The 20,217-nt window shown below is 53.5% G+C and overlaps 1 long non-coding RNA gene across 1 annotated transcript; it reads left to right on the top strand.

Annotated features, from left to right (window-relative positions):
- Positions 1–2,605: 2,605 nt before the first annotated feature.
- LOC122227985 lies at positions 2,606–19,456 on the top strand. The gene is made up of 3 exons (XR_006206339.1): positions 2,606–2,942; positions 13,128–13,254; positions 19,270–19,456. It is a non-coding gene; the product is annotated as an uncharacterized LOC122227985 (long non-coding RNA).
- The last annotated feature ends 761 nt before the right edge of the window (positions 19,457–20,217 follow it).

The following is a 20,217-nucleotide window of genomic DNA, read 5'->3' as shown; positions in this document are numbered from 1 at the left end:
CCTGAGTAGGGATTCCCTGCTTCTGATCCAAAGACTGTGTCTACCCCAGCCACAGAGGAGAGAGATTTGAACCAATTATCTGGATAATTTGCTCTCACTAGGTAGCAAATTCGATTTTTTTCTGACCGCCTTCACACACATTAGCACAGCTGGCTGGCAGAGAGGGGAGGACTAAATTCACCATCCTTAGGTCAGACTGCTTTCCCTTTTGGGGAGGACTGGGGATGCGGGGACGTGAAACGCGAATCCCTGCAAAATTGAAAACAACTCACTCCACCCCACCTAAAACTAATAGACGACAAGACCTCCCAGGAAGATACTAGACTCGGCCAACCCGCCTGCAGCGCACAGAATCCAGAGCTCCCATGAGTGGAAGAGACAGCGGCCGCCCCGCCGTCGCGGCGGCGAACTGGGAACTTGCAGTTTCCAGGGCTTCGGCGCGAACCACTTCCGCGGTGCGAACTGCCTTCCCCCGACCCCCACCCCCACCTCTGCAAGGCCCACCGAGTCTGCAAAGCCCTCCTCTCTTCCCGAAGTCCTTAAACCAGGGAAGCCTCAGAAAACAAGCACAGGCTGAGCTGGCCAAGGGCCTCTGCAGACTTTTCTAAAACGAAAAAGGGCGCCCAGTGTCCCGGGCAGAACCGGCCCTGAGACTGCGCGGGAGACTGCGCGGGTCTCCTGCTTGGGGGGATTCCAAAACCGAAAGAAGACAAAAAGGCCGAGGATCCCAGCACCCCATCCAGACCTCCTTATTGAACATCCAGCCCAAAGAGCTCCCCTCCTGCCGCCGCCAGAATCCAGAAAAGTTCGATCCCCAATTTCGGGTTGAATTTGGAGGAGGAAAGGTTGCGCCTAGGCACCCCACCGCACCACCGGGGCCGTCGCGGCCCCAGCGCAGAGCCCGGGAACTTGTGACGGGCGACAAAGTTAAGCTATGGGTGTCCGGGACACCGCCTATTCCCGTCCAGAACCGGATCACGGCCACCCGGGGTGGGAGGCCCAAAGACGAGAGACCATGGCAGCTCCCTAGCCCCTTGACCTCTCCTCCCAATGCACCGTGAGAGCCTCTCCAGGGACTAGACCCAGCCAGCGTTTCCCCGCCTGAGCTCACCCGACCCACGCCAGCCGGGGCCGCAAAAGGCAAAAACGAATTCTACGGGACTGGGCCCACCGCGCCCCAAACATCCACCTGAGGTACCCTAGCCCAAGGTCGCGTTTACGCGGACAGAGGTAGACTGAGCGCTGAACAATCCCTAACTGGAAAATTCGTGCAGAATCGCAATCCCGAGAGAAAAGGCGCACTCGCCGGCGGCGGAGTTTGAGCCGGAGCCGCGCGGGCGGGACCTGAGCCGGATCCCGGGTAATTTCCCGGGCACCGAGGGGTTCACCAGGCGGCGTGAACGCCGAAGCCGGGGAGGCGTGGGCAGCCCCTGCGCTCCCCAAGCGGGAACCTGGGCTTCGGGCCGCGCCCCCTCCCCAGCCTGGGCCCCGGGCTTCTCGAAGCCCGGGGCGCATCTGCTCCGCATTACCCCGGCCACCTCCTCCCCACCCCCCTCCAAACTGAGAAGGATTTGTCTCCGCTTAATATCCAAACCTTTTTTGTATTTTTTTTTTCAAGGGCGAAGTAATATCTTCCAAATGAGGCAAAACCGTGACGGATCTGAAGCGTTCTCTGCGGGTGCCTGCGTCTCCGCGGGCCAAGCTTCCGTCTCGGCCGCGGCGTGTTTCTGCCCACGGCTCTCCTCTCTCTTTCTGCCTCGGAATTTCGAGTTCTGCGCGCTCTGACTCCGTTTTCAGCCCTGAGTATCGTCTCTGTCTGACCCTGTGTGTCTCCCTCTCTCCTCGGATCTGCGTCTATGGCCTTCCCTTCTGCTTCCTCTGTCCCTGCGCAGTCTGTCTTGTCTCCAAGTCCCTGACCGCAAGCAAACTTTCCAATCCTCCCAGCTGGTACTGGACTGCAGGGCCACAGGAGGGGAGGCGGTCCCCAGAGTTCTCGGGCCGTGTCCTCCCCGCCCCGCTCCCCTCCCGACCCGGCCCCATCGACTCCGCCCGCTCGCACCTGGTCTCCGGGGCCACGCCGCCGCCGCCGCTGCCATCTACGCGCGCCGCGGCCAAGGCTGGAGTTTTAAACGGCGTTTCCCGGGCGCCCGGTGCGGGCCCACGCGATCCCTAATGGCCCCGGTGGCTGCCAATCACGCGTCGCTCCCGCCCCCGCCCCGCCCCGCCCTGCTGGTGCAGTGGAACCACTCTTGGCCTAGGACGCGAGGGTCCGACCGTCGGTGGGTCTGTGGGCCCGGCCAGCGTCCGTCAGCTCCTCCGAATCTTCATCTTTCGGTCTTCCAGTCCCGGGATCTCTGCGTCTCTCGGTTCTGCAAAAGCCGCAGGCCAATCCCTGGGACGAGGAGGGGTCCTGACAAACCTTTCCCTCAAAAGGCCGCACCCGCGACTGGGGGCTTAGCGCCAGAATTAGTGGAGCTGGCATGGGGGCTCTCTGGCTGACCCCCGCCCCCCACCGTCCCTCCAAGATGGGTCCTGAGCTGCGCGCGCACACAGACACGCACTCTCCCTACGGGTCCCACACCACCGGCCGCCCTGCCGTCCCCGCGCCACCACAGCACCCTACAACCCGAAATCAGCACTCGCCGCTCACGCACTCAGCCCATACACAGGATGGCGCTCCTAACCGCCGGCCTCCTGTCTGGCAAGCTGGAGGCCTCTTCGAGAGGCTGTGGATGTGGGACTCAGCTTCACACGCAGCACACGCACCTGTTTCAAGGGGGACAGACACCCGGCTCCTGGCCCACATGGGGAAAATCCTGGGCCTGGGGCCCTCGCATTCCTGCCAGTGCCCTACTCCCTGCAGGCAGGACCGGCTCACAGGAAGAAGACGTTTGGGAGCTGCCTTTGGGGCCAGGTGGTGAAGGAGCCCAGCCTTCTGAAAGGTGTGTCTGAGGTGTGTGCCAGAGGGGCAGGTAAATGCAGACGCTACTGGTGGTGCCCAAGTGACGACTGATCGTGTTGTGGCTGTCCGTGGAGGTGACTAGAGAGGCACTTGGCCAAGTGTGTGTAGGATGTAGGGTGCATACAGTGTGTGTCCCTGTGTGGCTGGGATTCTGTGCAGTCTGTCTCTGGCCACAGTGGTAGCAACTGCGAGTCGAATATAGAGTGTGTCCTTGTAACAAGTGCTCCCAGGACCGCAAGTCCATGTGTAACTGTGGCCGTAAGTCCTTTCTGTGTGTATAACCAATCTTTGTGCAATTGTGAGTCCAAGCATGATTGTGGATCCAGGTGACTGCGTGTAAGACAGACACAGGATGAGCACATGGTCTTAAACTTGGGACTGGAGCAACTGGACCCTGGTTCTGGCATTCCCTCCAGTAAGAGAAGCTTCTGGGAGCTGGGCTGTTTACTTAGAGGCAAAGGCACAAAGAAGGTGGGAGGTGTTGGCTGCCTGATGCTACCAGTAAGTTTCAGAGTCCTGGACTGGGTAGAGGAGGTCAGGAATTTGGGCCTAGGCAGGGCAGAAGGGGCCATGGACAGATTTGAGGATTGATCCCCAGGCAGAGTTAGGGGCTGAGTGCCTCAGGCGGGGGGGGGGGGGGGGGTAGGGAGTGGTGGGCCTCAGAAGGGAGGGGAGAGGAGGGGGTGGTAAGAGGATTAGGCTGCTTAGACCCTTCTCTCCCACCAGGATCCCCCACCCCCACCCCAAAGCTCCAGAAAAGATTTCTTCTGCCAAAGCAAAACCGTTTAGGCTCCATTTAAAGGGACAAGAAAGGTGGAGGCGGGGGCTTTAAATAACCTTTTAATTTCCCTTCAGGGATCCAGCCCTGTGAGGGAGGGGAGAGAGGAGGAGGGAAGAGAGGGAAGCGGGGGGGGGGGGGGGGGGGGGTACCTAAGCCTGTCTCTTTGGCTTAAACTATCCAGACTTTGGCCAGGCCCTCCACAAGCAGGACAAATGGTGGGAAGGACACTGCGCCCCCACCTGGCTGCCCTCCACACACAAACAAATGAGCAAAGATCATCCTGGAGAAAATTGTAACCCCCTACACACATATACAGTTATTCAGTCACACACAGAGACCTAGATATGGGTGCACACGTGGAGCATCCCATTTAGAGATGCACAAATGAAGTCCCTTCTGTGTAGCACAGATGTGGAATCCCTCTCTCCCAGCCTCAAGCCATCTCTGCTTGATGGTAGCAGGAGGGTTTGCTGAGGGCACTCCCCCCCCCAGGAGGAATCCTGGCTTCATTTGGGACTCCCTTCCCGGTGGGAAGGGGCTTCATCTTTCTTTGCCCAGGGACCCAGCTCTCCAATTCATCCCCCCTTAGTCCTTGCCTCAGACAAGACAGGGGCTGCCAGGCAGACTGAAGGGGTGGGGACCCCAACCCAGCCAGGGCCTGACTTGGGGCCAGGTCTGCCAGGCCCAGACTTGCAGAGCAAGACTGTTGAGGATAGCACAGGTTCTGCTGGTGAACCGAGGGTTACTGAGGGTTCCAGGTGATGGGAGCACCTGCTCCTTGAGGGAAATTGTCTGCCATACAGACTCTGAGGCCAGCTGGGGAGACCCCTCTTATCTCAGGGCCTGCCAGTGCCAGCTGTCCCAGTCCCAGAGGTGTGGAGGTGGTGGCTGGGTGGCCAGTATATCTCAAGCCTCGTGGAACACACTGGGCCTTCACAGACTGGAATTCCTAGGCACCTGGAGAATCCCATACTGCCTTGCGGGGACTCACAGGCCTCCACACAAGGGGACGATGTGGAAATCGTCTCTGTCATATTCCCACCCTGGTGTACTTCCACAGACATTGCAGCACAGTGTTGGGCTCTGAGTTGATTGTGGATTCTTTTTTTTTAAATGTTTATTATTTTTGAGAGAGAGAGACAGAGCATGAGTGGGGGAGGGGAAGAGAGAGAGGGAGATGTAGAATCCAAGGCAGGCTCCAGTCTCTGAGCTGTCAGCACAGAACCCTATGTGGGGCTCGAACCCATGAACATTAAGATCATGACCTGAGCTGAAGTCCGACGCTTAAAGACTGAGACACCCAGGCGTCCTGATTGTGGATTGGTATGGAGGCAGGGCAAAATCCCTGGCACATGCTGGGACAGAAAGAGAGGAAAATGGGGTGGAGGGAAAAGGGGAAGGTGTCCTTTAGGAAGGTGGGGGGGGTGGGGGGGGTGGGGGGGGGTGATGGGGAGCTTGGCAACCCACAAGGTGGGTGGGTTTTACTGATTTAACAAAATGATTCTAAAGGTGCCACCGTCTAGACAGGAGCTAAGAAGTAGAAATGATTCAGGGCCTCCCACCCAGGCTTGCTCCTGGAACCTCCCCACCCTCCCCGCTTACCCCAGGGGTGGGGGGGGTGTCTGTGGCTGACACCTTCAAAGGGCTTAAAAGGAAGGCATCCCCAGACTGGTTGGGGTCCCGCCCCTAATAGACTTTCCTGGGCTGCTGGGGCTGGGAGTGGAGGAAGCAGTGCATTTCGGGATGTGGTTGTATGTTTGTGTGCATTCGTTATCCTGTGAGTTTATGTGTGTATGAGTAGTTATGTGTATATACTCCTGTATTTGTGTATAACATATGTGTGTGCATGTTTAAATATGTAATATATGAATGCAGACTGTGCCTTTGTGTACTGGGGGTGGGGGGGAGAGGGGAAATGGGGTGTTGGGGAAGATGTTTCTAAATTGGACCAAGGTAGTGGGTAGGCAAGGGATGGGTTAATTTGGGAACTTGGGAAAACTGGGTGCTCACAGGTCTGAAAACTCTGAGACCACCGGTCCCAGCCATCTGTGCAGAAAGATCTGGGAAATGAGGGTCGGAGGTTCCCTAAAGCCCCATCTCTGAGCTCGGTTTAGAGAGCAATGCCAAATCAACCCCCCCCCCCCCCCCCCGTACTCGCCCCACACACACATACATACATTCTGAAAGAGAACTCTAAGCCTCCTTGGCCATTCACAGCTCGAGAGCGAAGGGGGCAGGCGCCGATGAGGCCACTCTGTAGGAGCCCCCAGATCCCCGAATTGCAGGAACACACCCGGCTGCCATGGAAGAGGCTCGCCAGGCAGATTTGTGACCGTGCCCCTCCATCCTCCTTCCCGGAGCCCCACTTTCCCCTGCGTCCCTATGAGCCGGGATTCAGTGGAGGGGGGGGGCCTGTGTCCTGGTTCCAGATGGGGGGCCGCGGGGCCCACTCCCCAGTCCGAACCCACGGCTGGCGCTCCCCGGGGCAGTAGCTAGGTGGTGGGCGGCTTAGAGCTAATTCGAGAGTTAATGGCGGCGGCCCGGCCCCCCGCGGCCCCCTCCGCCCCCCACACCCCCCACCCCCGGGCAGGGCCGCGGGCCGCCCGCATCTGCGCGGTCCGCGGCGATTCATCATCTTGATCCATGGCGCGCGCTGACGGCGGCCCCGGCCGCGCTGACAAGACTAACAAAGCAATTTGCCACGAGCCATCTCCTGGACAGGTTATTAGCGCGGCCGCCGCTTAAAGAGCCCTCCCCCCAACCCCAACCCCAGCGCAGGGCAGCTACCTGCTCTGCCCCTTCCCTCCGATGGCCTACTGCCCCTCGGCGGCATTCAAAGATACCCACTGCCCATATTCCTGGCCTCCTCCAACCACCCCAGAGTACCCCCACCCCCCTCAACACACATTCACCCTGCTAATTTTCCGTGCATTCCTGCCTCCCCTAGCGGGGGTCCATATCTGACCCACCGGTTCCTGCCCCCAGCCAGCTCCCCCAATCCCCTCAGTACTCCTGGCCCCTTCCCACCATCTATCAGCTTTATTCCCAATACTACCTGAATTGTCCCTCACCTTCAGTGGGTCTCCCCATTTCTTCTGAACACCTTCCTCACCTCCTCTACCCACCCCCTTGCCATCAGGAATTGGAAAACCCAACTCATTCCCGGATTTGGGGGGAGAGGGGTGTCCTACTGTGCTTTTGAATTTCCTCCAACCACTTTTGCCCCCAGGTAGCCTTACTGTGGGGGTTGGGGTGGCCAGCTGGGTGCCTGCGGAGGTGAGAGGACACTCTGACTTCTCCAAGGGTACCTTGATGAGGGACGCGGTAAGTTGAACGGAGTTTCTCTGAGGAGAGGCTATGAATGCCAGGGGGAAATGTTGGTCCCCATCCAAACAGAGGCTCAGAGAAATTCAGGGCCAGACAGCAGGGCAGTGCAGAAGAGGTTACTGGAGCCAGGTGTGTGGCCTCCCAGGCCTGGGCTTCATTCCTGGCTGCATCCCCTCTGGAAATAAAGGAGGCCAAAAGATCAGGGTGCCCTCCCTAAGCAACTCCTCTCCCACCTGCAGTGAGGGGTGGAGAGAGCTATAAATGAAAGTAGGTGTGCTTGGCCAGATTTATCTATATATGATAGATAATAAGGGAGAAGAGCATTCTGCACATTCAGATCCCCAAAAGCAAAATGACTATTTGGTCATTTCAGACCGAAGTCTTCCTTTAAAAAATTCCTTAGGTAGGGTGGATGTGGTCTGGTTCTTTAGATATACAGCAGGTCCATGTGAAGGGACTGCATGCGCACTAGGTGAGCTCCCGGGTGTGTGTGTCTGTGTGCATGGATAAAGCCAAGTGTCCGACATGTGTGTACTTGCATAGGTGGGGTGTGCCACGTGTGTCCCTCTGAATATATGTGTGTGTTGGAGGCTGAGTGTGTCCTTTCAGGTGTACATGGAGGCCTGGGAGGGGCCAACGTGTGGCATATATGTGAACATGTCTGTGCATACCCAGGGTAACTGGCTTCAAACCAGGAAGGAGCCCCACCCCACTCTTCTCTTAGATCCTCAGCATTCCCAAACTGTCAGCCTCTGTACCTGGGTGATGCGGAGAGAGACGTGGCCCTGCTCTGAGAGCCTGCCGGAGCTTCTTTGGAGGGATTTAGATATAGGAGGGGACATTCTATCTAAAGGACAGGAGGTCTTGAACCTCTACCATGACCCAGGTTGGTGCTGAGTGCCCAGGGAGGGGCAGGGGAATGGACCATGTACCAGGAAGCTGGCGGTCTTCTTTTCCTCTAGCCAGCCAGGCCATGTCTTCACCCGCAGGGAGACCCAGCTCTGTCGCTGCCTGCGCCACCACTGCGTCCCTGACGTGAAATATGGGGGGCGCAGGCCGCGCTGGGGAGATTTGTCATCTGTGCTCAGCGGGTGACTCTATCTGCAGACTATTAGAGTATAAAATATATTTTACAAGAGTTTTAGCTACAGGTGACTTGCTCTTTATTACTAGATGTGGGCAAAATCAATACTTCTGTAACTAAAAGATCATTTATTTTGCTTTTTGAAACATTTTTCAACAGGGGCACTGGCTAAGCTTGCAAAGCTATGATTAAGAGTTATGGTGGCTCCTGTTTCCCTTAACCCTTTAAGGACCGCAGCCCAGGCGCTCCTAGTGCTGGTACCTGCCCATGGAAAGCCAGACACACATCCCAATTACAGCAAACACAGACACACTGACTGAAGTATACATGCCCCCATGCTGATAAAACCATCGTGCAGACACCCAGATTCTCACATATGTGTACATACACTCTCCCCAGGTACACACAGAAATATAGCAGCAAATACATTCCTTCCTGCCCAGAAACCCACAAATCAATTGCACATGTGCATGAGTGCATGCTACATGAAAGCCACCAGCACATATGTCTACATACAAATTTCTCCCACCTCATGTCCTAACACACTCACACATACACACCATGACCCTCAGATATGCACAATCACATTGTGCTAACTTGTGACTCTGGGTCAGTGGCCAGCCAAAAATGGGGACTCTGAAAGGGGGTTGGAAGATGCTGAAGGGGGGCAGGTTTCTCTTGAATGAAGCTTTGGCCACTATTGGGCAAGGAATGGAGAGAGGCCAGGAATGTCAGAGCCCAAAGATGGGATCTGTGGAAACTGGGCCCTACTCCACTCAGCCCAGCTCTCCTCAAGCACTCATCCCCATGACTGCCCTGTACTCCCAACTAAAGCAGAGGATGTAGCTTTTCTGTATAGGAAAGCTGACGTCACATAATTCTGTCAACACTGTTCATTGGTGAACACCCCTGGCCTGGGTGGGTTCAGAATGATTAAGTGGCCACGTGCCATTTCCAGAATGGCATCACCTAACCAGACTGGACTGTGACCACTGTCTGATTCAGCAAATCAGCATTAGCTCGTTGTTATTTAACTCGGGGCTGGGGAGAAACATGGAGGAGACAGTGACTTAACCAATCCATGGATGAAGCTCTAATGGGGAGATTCCAGACCATGAGATTGGCTAAGTGTATCTGCTATCCATTGTTGTATAACAGATTACTCCTAAACGTCAAGTGGCTTAAAACGAACATTTATAGGCACACCTAGGAGATATTGCAGGTTCAGTTCCAGACCACCGCAATAAAGTGAACATCTCAATAAAGCCAGTCAAATGAATGTTTTGGTTTCCCAGGGCATATAAAAGTTATGTTTACACTATACTGTAGTCTATTAATTGTGCAATAGCCATGTGTCTAAAAAACAATGTATATATCTTTGTTAAAAATACTTTATTGCTAAAAAAATGCATCTGAGCTTTCAGCAAGTCATACTCACTGATCACATATCACCACAACAAATATAATAATAATGAAAAGATTTGGAATCTTGTGAGAATTACCAAAATGTGCCACAGACATGAAATGCGCAAATGCTGTTGGGAAAAAAATGGCACCAACAGACCTGCTTGATGCAGCGTTGTGGCAAACCTTCGATTTGTAAAAGAACACGGTATCTGCAAAGTGCAATAAAGCAAAGCTCAATAAAATGAGGTATGTGTATATTATATCACAGTTTGGGAGGGGCAGGAATCCAGGAGTAGCTTAGCTGGGTGGTTCTGTCCTGTGGGGGGGGGTGTCTCTTACAGATTGCAGTTATATTGGTTAGGGCTACATTCTCTGAAGTCTTGACTGGGGCTGGGGGATACTCTTCTAAGAAGGCTTATTCACATGACTGGCAGGTGGTGCTGGCTGTCAGCTGGGGCATCTCAGTTCTACTCCACATAGCCTCTTCAGCATGATAACCTGAACTTCTTTATATGGTAGCTGGGATGAGAGAGACAGAGAAAGAGAGAGAGAGAAAGCCAGAGAGAGAGAAAAAAAAGTCCAAGAGAGAAAGGTCAAAATACAGACTGTCATTTTTTAAACCTAATCTCAAAAGTGACATCCCATCACTTCTGCTATGTTCTAGTCCTTGTAAGCAAGTCACTAAGTCCAACCCACATTCAAGGAGAGGACAATTAAACTCCACCACTCAAAGGAAGAAGTACCAAAGAATTTGTGGACACATTTTTTAAACTACCAAATTAGGCAAGGGGACACTTCCACTCTACAAAATGACAAGCATCTCTTGGTGTCTGCAAAATGACAAGCATCTCTTGGTGACTCCAAACCCCAGGAAAACTCTGGGGCATCCTGAAGTTGAGAGGAGAAGGCATGGCCAGGTGATGATGGAGACTCAGAGGTAACCCTTGCTCAGGACCACAGTGTAACAGTATAATTGCACAATAATTAAATCCATAGACCCTGGAGCCAGACTTCCTGGGTTCAAATCCAGGCTCTGGCAATGACTAGCTGTGTGACCTTGGGCAAGTCACTCAACCTCTGGGCCTCTGTTTTCTTATTCATAAAATGGGGGAAATATCAGTACTTACCTCCTAGGGTTGTTATAAAGGTTAAATGACAGTACCTGATTATTTTGTAAAGGCCATGTGAGTTTCAGCTAATACATCAGTTCCTACCTCTCATTGGCAGACCCCCTCCCTGTGAACGCTTTTTCACAAGGAATTTGTTGAGCACCTTTGATGTTCCTCAAGCTAAGCCCATACACCCACCACCCCAGTGACTCTGGGCCCCTCCCTGCCCCCATCCCCTCAGGCCAGCCTGGTGGAAGGCTAAGCAGACAGGCTGGGCTCCATGAGCTCCATTTGACCCTGCCAGCCCAGCACTGCCTTTTGTGGCCTCTCTGGGAATGTTGTGCAATATGTTGGCCACAAACATTTTATGAGCAAGAAGACAGGAAGAAATTTTCCTCTATCGACCGCAGTCAGGCCTGCTCCCTCCGCCTCCTCTTCATAGGTCTCCTTGGTGATGAGGGGGACAAGGTGAAGACTGCCCTCACAGCAGAACCCCCAAGGAACAGCCTAGTCCCAGTGCCCTTGCCCTCAACCTCCCCAGGGCAGGACCTGAAGCAGCTGGCGCCCCCTCCCATCGCTGGCACAGAGGGGTAGGCAGACCTGGATCCAGGAGATCTCAGCCCCTTGGGGCAGGCATCCTCTCCAAGCTCGCCTGGTCTAGGAGTCCCAAGATGGTTCACTCAAACAAGAAAGGAGAAAAGTAAAATTTGGGGAGAAAATTGTGCAGAAAGCTACATCTATTCAATGTGAACCTCTATCCTCTCCATTCTGAGATTGTCTTTTCAACTTTTTTGACATTCACATATCCTTTCTTTTCTGAAATGAAGCTGAGAGCAGTTGGTAGCTTTCCCTCAGTGCCCTTATATGGCAAAATTAATAACTGGCAACTTTATGCTGGAACCCACATCTTTTTAAATTTATTTTTTATGTTTTATTTTTATTTTTGAGAAAGACAGACAGACAGACCGATCGCAAGCAGGGGAGGGGCAGAGAGAGAAGGAGACACAGAATCCAAAGCAGGCTCTGGGCTTGAACTCATGAACCGTGAGATCAGGACCTGAGCCCAAGTTGTAGGCTTAACAGACTGAGCCACCCAGATGTCCCATGGAACCCATATTTTTAAAATATCACGCTCTTCAATGTAGGAGGCACAAAACTGTCCCACCTCCTCAAACACTTGCTGACCCCTAACTTGGGCTCCAACACCAGGTGAAAGAGGGAGCCCACCTCATTTCTGCCTCAGCTCTGCCAGCAACTTGGACTGACTGAGGACAAGTCCCTTCCTCTCCCCAGCTCCGGTTGGTCTCCCCATCTTCTCTATGGGCTATTGGACAGATGTTCTCTCTCAGTCTATGATCTTAGACTCACTCTGACCTTTGCCCTGGGCACCCCCACCCCTCCCTGCCCCTACTCCCTCCCTCCACCTCCAACCTAAGATGACCACAGGTGGACGCTGACATGCTGCAGAGCAGGGGAGTCACCCCTCACTGGCCTGATGCCCCTTTGCCAGGCTCCACTGGAGTCTCTGAGCTGGGGGCAGAGAGATGGGAGGGGTCTTCGGCCTTTGGCCAGGGGGACCCTCCGTGATGCGCCAGGGAGGGAGAGAAGGATTTGTCTCAGGAGCTTGGTCTAGGCTGAGGGACCCCCCTCCCCTCCCTGCCCCCAAGGCTTGGCTGGAGCACAAGGGGCCCCTTTGTGGGGCCTAATCTCAAAGCACTGCGGCTTTAGCGACCTTCAGGGATGAAAGCGCCAGGAGCTGGCGGCCGGGAGGTGGTGTGGGGGCAGCCCCACTAATCCCTGCGCTTTCGCCAAACAAAGCTGCCAGGAGGGGCTGGCTCCCAGGAGATGATCCAGGGAACCAATTCCTGGAGCCTAACCCGCTCTGACAGCCCGAAAAGGAGAGGCCCACTACCGCCCCAGTGGCCCCAGCTTGGCCACGGGGGCTGAGGGAGGCCTGGCCTCTGCACTTCCTCCTGTCCACCCATGGACCCCTCTCCCTGTCTGTGAAGATACATTCCTGTAGTTCCTTTCTCTCCCTGCTCAGCTCCACTGGCCCCTATTTCCTCAGCCCCAAATACTTTAACCTCTTTTCAGTCCCTGGTACCTTAGTCCCTCAACACCAGGCTCTTTGCCTATTGCCCCCAATATCCCGTTTCTCAGTATCCCAGACCCAAATCCTTTAGCTCCCAATCCCTTGTCCCCTAATTCCTTACCCCCAATCCTAACTCCCAGTCTCCACCTCTTCTCCCCCAGCCCCTAACTCTCCAGTCTCATGGCCCTCTGGCTCTTGGTGTCCCCCAGTCCCCACCTCCCGCCTCCAGAGAGCTGCCAACCCTTGCTCTCCCGGCCCTTTCCTCCCTCCTCCCCAACCCCTCCTGACCTGATGCCCCTGCTGTTCCATGGGTGTGTGTGTGTGGCTGTCTCTGCCTCATTCCATTCTATCTAACCCATACTCAGCTTGGCCACAGAGAAGACTGAGGAAGGAAGTGATTCGGACTCAACCTTGATGAAACCCATGTCTCCCACCAGACTCCCTCCAACCATGATCACCCTGGAATCCTGATGCTTCATCCCAGGCTCACAGGTGAGCACATCATGGTGGCCAGAGGAAAGAGCATGGTGGGCTCAGCAGGCTGAGAAAAGAGACCCAGAGGGCTAGCTTCCTGGAGCAGAAGGTGTCAGCAGGGCTGGGCTGTCTGCTGCCCCATCTCTCCCCTAAGCTGAGGAGACCCAGGATGCAGAAATCTCCACCAGATCTAGAGAACGCCAGGTGCCAGGTGGGGTCACCCAGGCCAGCAGAGGCCACTGAAGAGCCAAGATGACTTTGGGGCCCACAGGGAGGGATTGGACAGGGCAAGAGGGTTGAATTCCCAGGAGAGGGGCGGGGGCCAGGCCAGCCCAAAGCACTTTCCCACCATAGCCTCTGCTGTCTCCACTCCGCTAATCTGATTAGGATATTTACCAACCTCCCATAGCCTGCTTGGGGCGGAGGGGGGTATTACACCGAGGAGGATCGAGGATCTCCATCTCCCTTCCAGTTCCCAGCATAATGGGAGGCCCAGAAAGGTGTTTATGGCCCCTGAAATGACTGCACCAGGCCATCCCTCCTGCCTGCCTGGTCCCAGGGCTGTCTGAAAGACCCTTCCCCATCAAGTTTAGCCTTCTTCAGAAAGTCTCCGCTGCCACCCTCTGTCAGATGCCTGGGTCCTCTCCAAGCCATTTCTGGGCTTTCATGCTGTCCCACCCAGAGCCACAATTATTATGACATTATTCATGTCTGGAGGCAGTGCTTTCCTTCCTAAGTTTGTATGGGTTTTTAGGCACTGAGGACAAAGAGGATGGTGGTGCAGTCCCCAAGAGGCTGTTCCATGTAGTTGGAGTCAATGTCACTCACACTTGCTTTGACCCCACACCCAGGTTCAGGCCCTTCTTGAAGGGGGAGGGGTGCAGCACCTGTCTCAGGTTTCACTGAGAAAAAAACCTGACAAACCTTGGTGTGTGTGTGTGTGTGTGTGTGTGTGTGTGTGTGTGTCTCTCTCTCTCTCTCACACACACACACACACACACACACACACACACACACAGGCACACTGTCACACAGGGAAGGTCCACCCATCCCAGGCCCTCCCTTGCTTCTGTACCACTGAACACCAGACACAGTGGGCCTAGCTTGGGCTTGCTCCCTCCCCCAGCTGATGTAGGTGTGAGTGCAGTAGAGGGAGGACACTGCCTGTAGATTAGAGGGAAGCATTCTTCAAGGGGCTAGAGGGGAGGGGCTGCCAGCCTCCCTGGGGGCTGAGGACAGTGGAGGTGGCTCTCCGCAGAGGAATGACAGCACCTCTTTCCCCCTCTCCTCAGAGGTTGAAGGCTCCAAGTTCATTCATCCCTTGCATGATTTCAAATAGAAAGTTATTCTGAGCCAGAGGCAAGAGTTTCTTTAAGAAGCTAACAATACAAGGCCAACTTCAGACCAGGGTAAAGCTGGCTCCCTCCTGAAGGTTCCCACCCACAGTGTACTGGTGTACTCAACATTTACCCCTTTGGATTATTCCAGCTATGAGTAATTTCAGCGATGGTTTCTGAGGATAGAGAAAGGATCGGGCGCCCCTGCTGTCTGACCTTCAGAACTGCACCATTTCCCCAGGGCGCCCCAACCAGGATCCTTCTGTAACCCCAACCCCAATCACACAAGACCTCTTCCTCTCACCTCCCACCTCCAGATGCCCTTGATTGGGTCAAAGAAACTATCCTGCTTGGGCTCCCAATTTCCCACTGGCAGCCGCCTGGAAAAGGGGATAGCCTGGCCGTGGTAGGCGCGGTTGTTAGGGAGATGGATTTTCACAGGCTGATTCTTGGCATTTTGGTCCCTAAGGGACTGAGGGGGACTAATGGGAAAATGGCTAAGAAGGGAGAAGACTGACCCAGAGACTGGGGAGGAGGGGCAAAGGGAGAGGAATCTGATGAGGGAGGAGAGAGGGGGCAGATTAGAGGGGCACAGGAGAGAAGGCAGTGAACAGGACAGGTGAGGTGGGCATAGGTGATAGGAAAAAGAGGGAGATGTACAGGTGAGGACACAGGTGATCTGGAGAAGAGCAAAGAGGGAAGAAAAGATGCAAAGTGAATGGAGGCCACCAAGGGGCTCATGAGCAGGAGTCATTGCTCCCTGCCTCCTGCCATCTACTGGGCCACATCCAGTCCTATGTGTCCAGCCAGCCCTGTGACTGATGGCCAGGCCCCTGGTAGGACACTGAGGGCAGGCACTCAGCAGAGGAAGACACCTGGGATGTCTGGGCTGTGGGGCACACACAGAATTCATTCTGTGTGGGCAGAACACATTGAGTTCAGTGCTGTGGTCAGAAGCCCAAGCCTGGGGGATGGGGGTGGAAGGTCTGTGGTTTTGAGCCAGGCCTTGGGCTCCTCTCCTTCCCACTCCTCACCATCTGCTTGGCCCAGGGGTCCTTCTCCAGGCAGGTTCAGCCTCCTTCTGTTATGTCAAAGACCAGAAGGGAGCCCTATCCAGCTGGGCTGGAATCAGGGGTGCTCAGGCTTCTAGCCTGCCAGGTACCCTTCAGGGCAGAACAAATCCCTTCATGGTGCACCCCGCACAGATAGCCAGGCCCAAGGAAGAGAAGAGGCAAGTTCACTTTCTGCTCTTGGTCTCATCTTCCTCCACCCACTTGGTGCTGTGTATGTGTGGGTTGAGGGAGTATTAATTAGACCACACTTTCAGATTGTCCAGCCCCAAATTCATGATTTCTGTCCCCAAAGCATTTATCTGCCCATCCCCTTTGAGAAAAGCAAGCTTCATTACTTGTCTTTCTCAGCAAGGGCCCTTGGAGGTGGAGGTGGGGAAGGGAGGCTAAGTGAGCAACGTGTAATTCTCCCATGGTCACACAGCAGACAAGCTGGGCTAGGACTTGGATGTCTTGCACTCACCCAGGGCTCTGCCCACTATCTCCCCTGGCTCTCCAGGGCGCCCTGGAGTGGGTCTATTCACCTGCCTTCTAGCCTCTTAGAGCCTTTCCACACACACAGCACACAAAGGCCAGAAGATCTATGGCCATGAGGAGGGGTGAGGACCCAAGTAAGCAGACTTGATACAGATCTTCTGTCTCCAGATCCCATGAGCCTGTCTTAGTCATGGGGTTAGTGCTCCTAAGGGGGCCTCAGGGCCCTGGTACCAAGAAAGGCCAATCAGGATTCCAAATGAGGAAGCACGACGCAATAAAGTGGCTGGGGAGATGCTGCGCTTACCATGCCTGGGAGAGTTTAAGAAGAGGCTGTAGAAAGGAGACCTCATGGGATGCTTCTTGAGGCTCCTTGCAGACCTTGAACCCTAGGACGCTCCAAGGGTCCTTCATTCCAACTCCTTGCCCTCTACTCCTCTTCTCCCCAGTTACATGGTCTAAGGAAGTATCTGGGTGGCCTTATTTCTCCAACATCCCTTCCCCTACCCCCAAGTTCCCAAGGGAGCCTGGTGTCTAGGCTTAAAGATTGCCCAGCCTAAACCTCCAGCAGCCTCCCTCCCTGCTCCCCCACTATGGCCTCTTGCTGTGCCTGGCTGAGTGGGGATGGGGACGCCACAGGGCCGGGAAGGGGGCTCATCAGCAATACTACTAATAGACCATCCTCAGCCACATCCTATTACCGCACAGCCCCTCCCCAGCCCCCCAGCCTGGCTGGCCTGCGCCTCTCTGAGGCCCCGGGGACCAGGCATCAGATTGGAGTCAAGATTCCGAGAGTGTCATTTGCCGCTGCTGATGGTGCTGATAATAGGGACAGGATGGCAGGCGGAGAGCAGGAGGCACAGAGGCGGATTCTCTATTAAGGCTTCCCCCTCTCAGCACAGCAGCAGGCGAAAGGCAGGCCAGAGCTGGCACTGGGAAGACGAGGCAGGGAGAGTTCTATGATGGGCTGGATGTCTTGCTTCTGCCATTAGTGCAGACCAGGTACTGGCAGGGAGCTAGAGAGGACTGGGTAGCTATGTGGTCAGAGGATGCCAAATCCCAGAAGGAGGGTGAAGGAAAAATGGAAAGCCCCAGCCTACCCCTTTGCCACACAGTGGCCCAAAACTGCCCATTTCCATCCCACTTCACTGCCTGGGACCTAAAGCCTCCTGCTGCTGAACAGAAGGGAGGTCCTTGCTCTCCTACCTGCTTGCAGAGCAGAACTTTAAAGAGAAAATGCCCAGAGAAACCTGGCAGAGCCTCCCGCTCTGCTGGGAGCTTGGCTAGTGGGTGTTCTTAGAGCAGGACTTCACTGCCCCTGTACCTCCCCCTGGAACCCCAGCAGTGCTCATTCTTCACCTCTTTTGTCGCCATTACCAGTGCCCGGCTCCCTCCATTACCATCCTCCACAAGCACCCAGCACTCACTCTTGCCAACCACAACTCTATCATGGTCTCCAGTCAGCAAATGGTCAAGGGCACAGCTCTGGAGCTCCTCCAATTACTAGCTGTGTTGCCTTTGATCACGTATTTCAACCCTTCTGTGCCTATGTTTTATCAGCTTTAAAATGGGGATAACATTAGCTACCTCACAGGGTTAAAAGGATTATAAAAGTTGCTACATACCAAGTGTTTACAATAGTTCAGGGCACATCTTAGTACTCCATAAATTGTATCATTGTTATTATCATCCCTGCTGTCACCATTATCAACTTCACTGCCACCATCTCCGTCCTCATCATTACCACCTTCACTGCCTTCCTTAATAGTAATAGCAGCTATCACCCACATAGTACTCACCACATGCCAGGAACTTGTCTAAATATTTCACATGTTAACTCATTTAACCCTTTATGAGGTAGACACTATTATTATCCCTATTTTGCAGATAAGGAAGTTGGGGCACAGAGAAGTTAAATAACTTGCCTAAGGTCACCCAGTTAGCAAATATCAGAGTCAGAAGTCAAACCCAGGCCAAATTCTTAGCTACTGTGTCAAGCTCTCTCCCATTAGGGCTTACTTCTTTGTCTACCTTACTGCCACCTTTTAGCCACTGTCATCACGTCTTCATCACCTCCACCATTGTCAACACTCCAGTTCTCCCTACCCCTGCCATTAGCACATTAGCACCACCACAACGTCCATGGCCGTCTCCATCTCCATAATCACCATCCCCATGCCAGTCTCAGCCACCAACAGATCCTCGGCACTGTTACTCACAGCATACCCAGAACAGAGCCTTGCTTCTGCCCTCCCTAGGCCCCATGCTCTGAGAGGTTTAAATGTTCCCTGTGATACAGATCTGTTAATATGGCCAGACCTGGAAAAGACAGACAGAGAAATTTAAATTGCTACAAAGCAATTCAGGTGCCAGCTAGAATTTAAGGTCAGCTGGAGCCTGCAAGATGTTCTTTGCAAAGCTGACTTCTCAGTTCCCCCAGGAGGCCCAGTGTGGTTTAAACACCCTTTTAGCATTCCAAGAGCCTCTGATGTGGAAAGACACCTTCTACCTCACAAATAGCTTGGCTGAAAACAGATTTGTCAACACAGACACAATCCCCTCCACTTGGCTTAGAAGTCTGTCTTCTCAACCTACTGAAAGCCTTGAGGGTGGAGACACAGCCTCATTCCTTTCCTTGTCCCATTTCTTTTCCAGTACACCCCCAGCCCCCATCCCTACCCCTAACACACCAACACACAATGAAACAATGGACAGATGAGCCTAGTTGAACCTGAAAGGGGTGGATCTTGCTGTCCATGGTACTGAGACAGAGCCTTGCTCTTTAGGAACCCACAAGTTCCCTCTTGTCCTTTACAGGTAAGAACTAGTCTTCAATTTTTCCAAGGTCCTTCCATCAACTTGCCACTCCCATCACTATTGCAAAGCCCGTTACCATTTGCAGAGCCTGTCTCTGTTTGCAAGGCCCATTATTGTTTGCAGAGCCTGAAACTGTATACCAAACTCATCAGTATTTACAGAGTCCATTACCATCTGCAGAGCACATCCCATCCCTGATTTCTGAGCCTATCACTGTTACAGATCCCATTATAATTTTCAGAGTATCTTATAAATTTTCAGAGCCTAAGACTTCACAAAGACCATCCTAAGTTGCAGAGGCAAACTTCAAATTTGGATCTCATTACGGTTTACAGAGCCTGACCCCACTTGCAGAGCCAGGATCAAGGTTGAGTACATAGAGGGTGCTCAAGTGGCTCTTATCACCCATCCTCTCCAAGCATAGAGACAGCAAAAGACAGAAGGAAAGAAAGGAAATGAACAATGAGGAAATCTGTATCCATTCAACAAGACTCCTATGGGCCAATGCCTCTGTTAGGCTCTTTAAACAAATGGGGAAATGCAATAAAAAGTGACTTCCAGTTCTTGAGTCAGGCTCTGTGTTAAGTCCTTTAGTCATGATCTCATTTTATCTTCACCACAATCCAGGGAGATAGGCACTGTTCCTATCCCCATTTGTGAGAAGAATGTCCATAACTGGGAGAGATCAAATAATTTACCCATTATCATAGAGCTTATTAATAGCAGGTCCAGAATTTGAATCTGGATTTTTGTTTGTTTGTTTGTTTGTTTGTTTGTTTGTTTGTTTGTTTTATTCCAAAAGCCATTCCTAGAGCTTCTCATGGGGTAAAAATGGAGGAAAATGGAAGTGGGAGGTACTGAGAGATTGGCTACCTGTCTGAATAAAAAGACAAAGCCCTGCCTTTGAAATAGTCTAAAGCAGGAGGCTAAGGCTTTGAAAGCTTTCAGAGTGCCTCTAGCCTGACTCAGACTGAGTACAAGTGCAAACTCTGGAGGACAAAGCTCCTCAGAGGGAACACAGAGTATCCAGGACACCCTGTCTCCCAGCCTTGGGACAAGCCAGCTTTCCCTCTCCATTCAGTTCTTCAGCTACAGTGACCTTCGAACCTGACTGTAAAGACCTCGTAGAGCCACACAGAGGAGACAGAGACAGAGAGACACAGACTGAGAAACACCAGGATTCAGAGACAGGGAATCAGAGACAAAGAGAGACAAGCAAAAACCAGAGAAAGAGTCACAGATACAAATAGAGAAAGATACAGAATCAGACAGACAGAGACACA

This window comes from Panthera leo, chromosome C1 (assembly GCF_018350215.1).
Source record: "Panthera leo isolate Ple1 chromosome C1, P.leo_Ple1_pat1.1, whole genome shotgun sequence".
Classification (NCBI taxonomy): domain Eukaryota; kingdom Metazoa; phylum Chordata; class Mammalia; order Carnivora; family Felidae; genus Panthera; species Panthera leo.
Note: the sequence above shows the minus strand (reverse complement) of the source record. Positions and strands in the feature narration are given on the sequence as shown.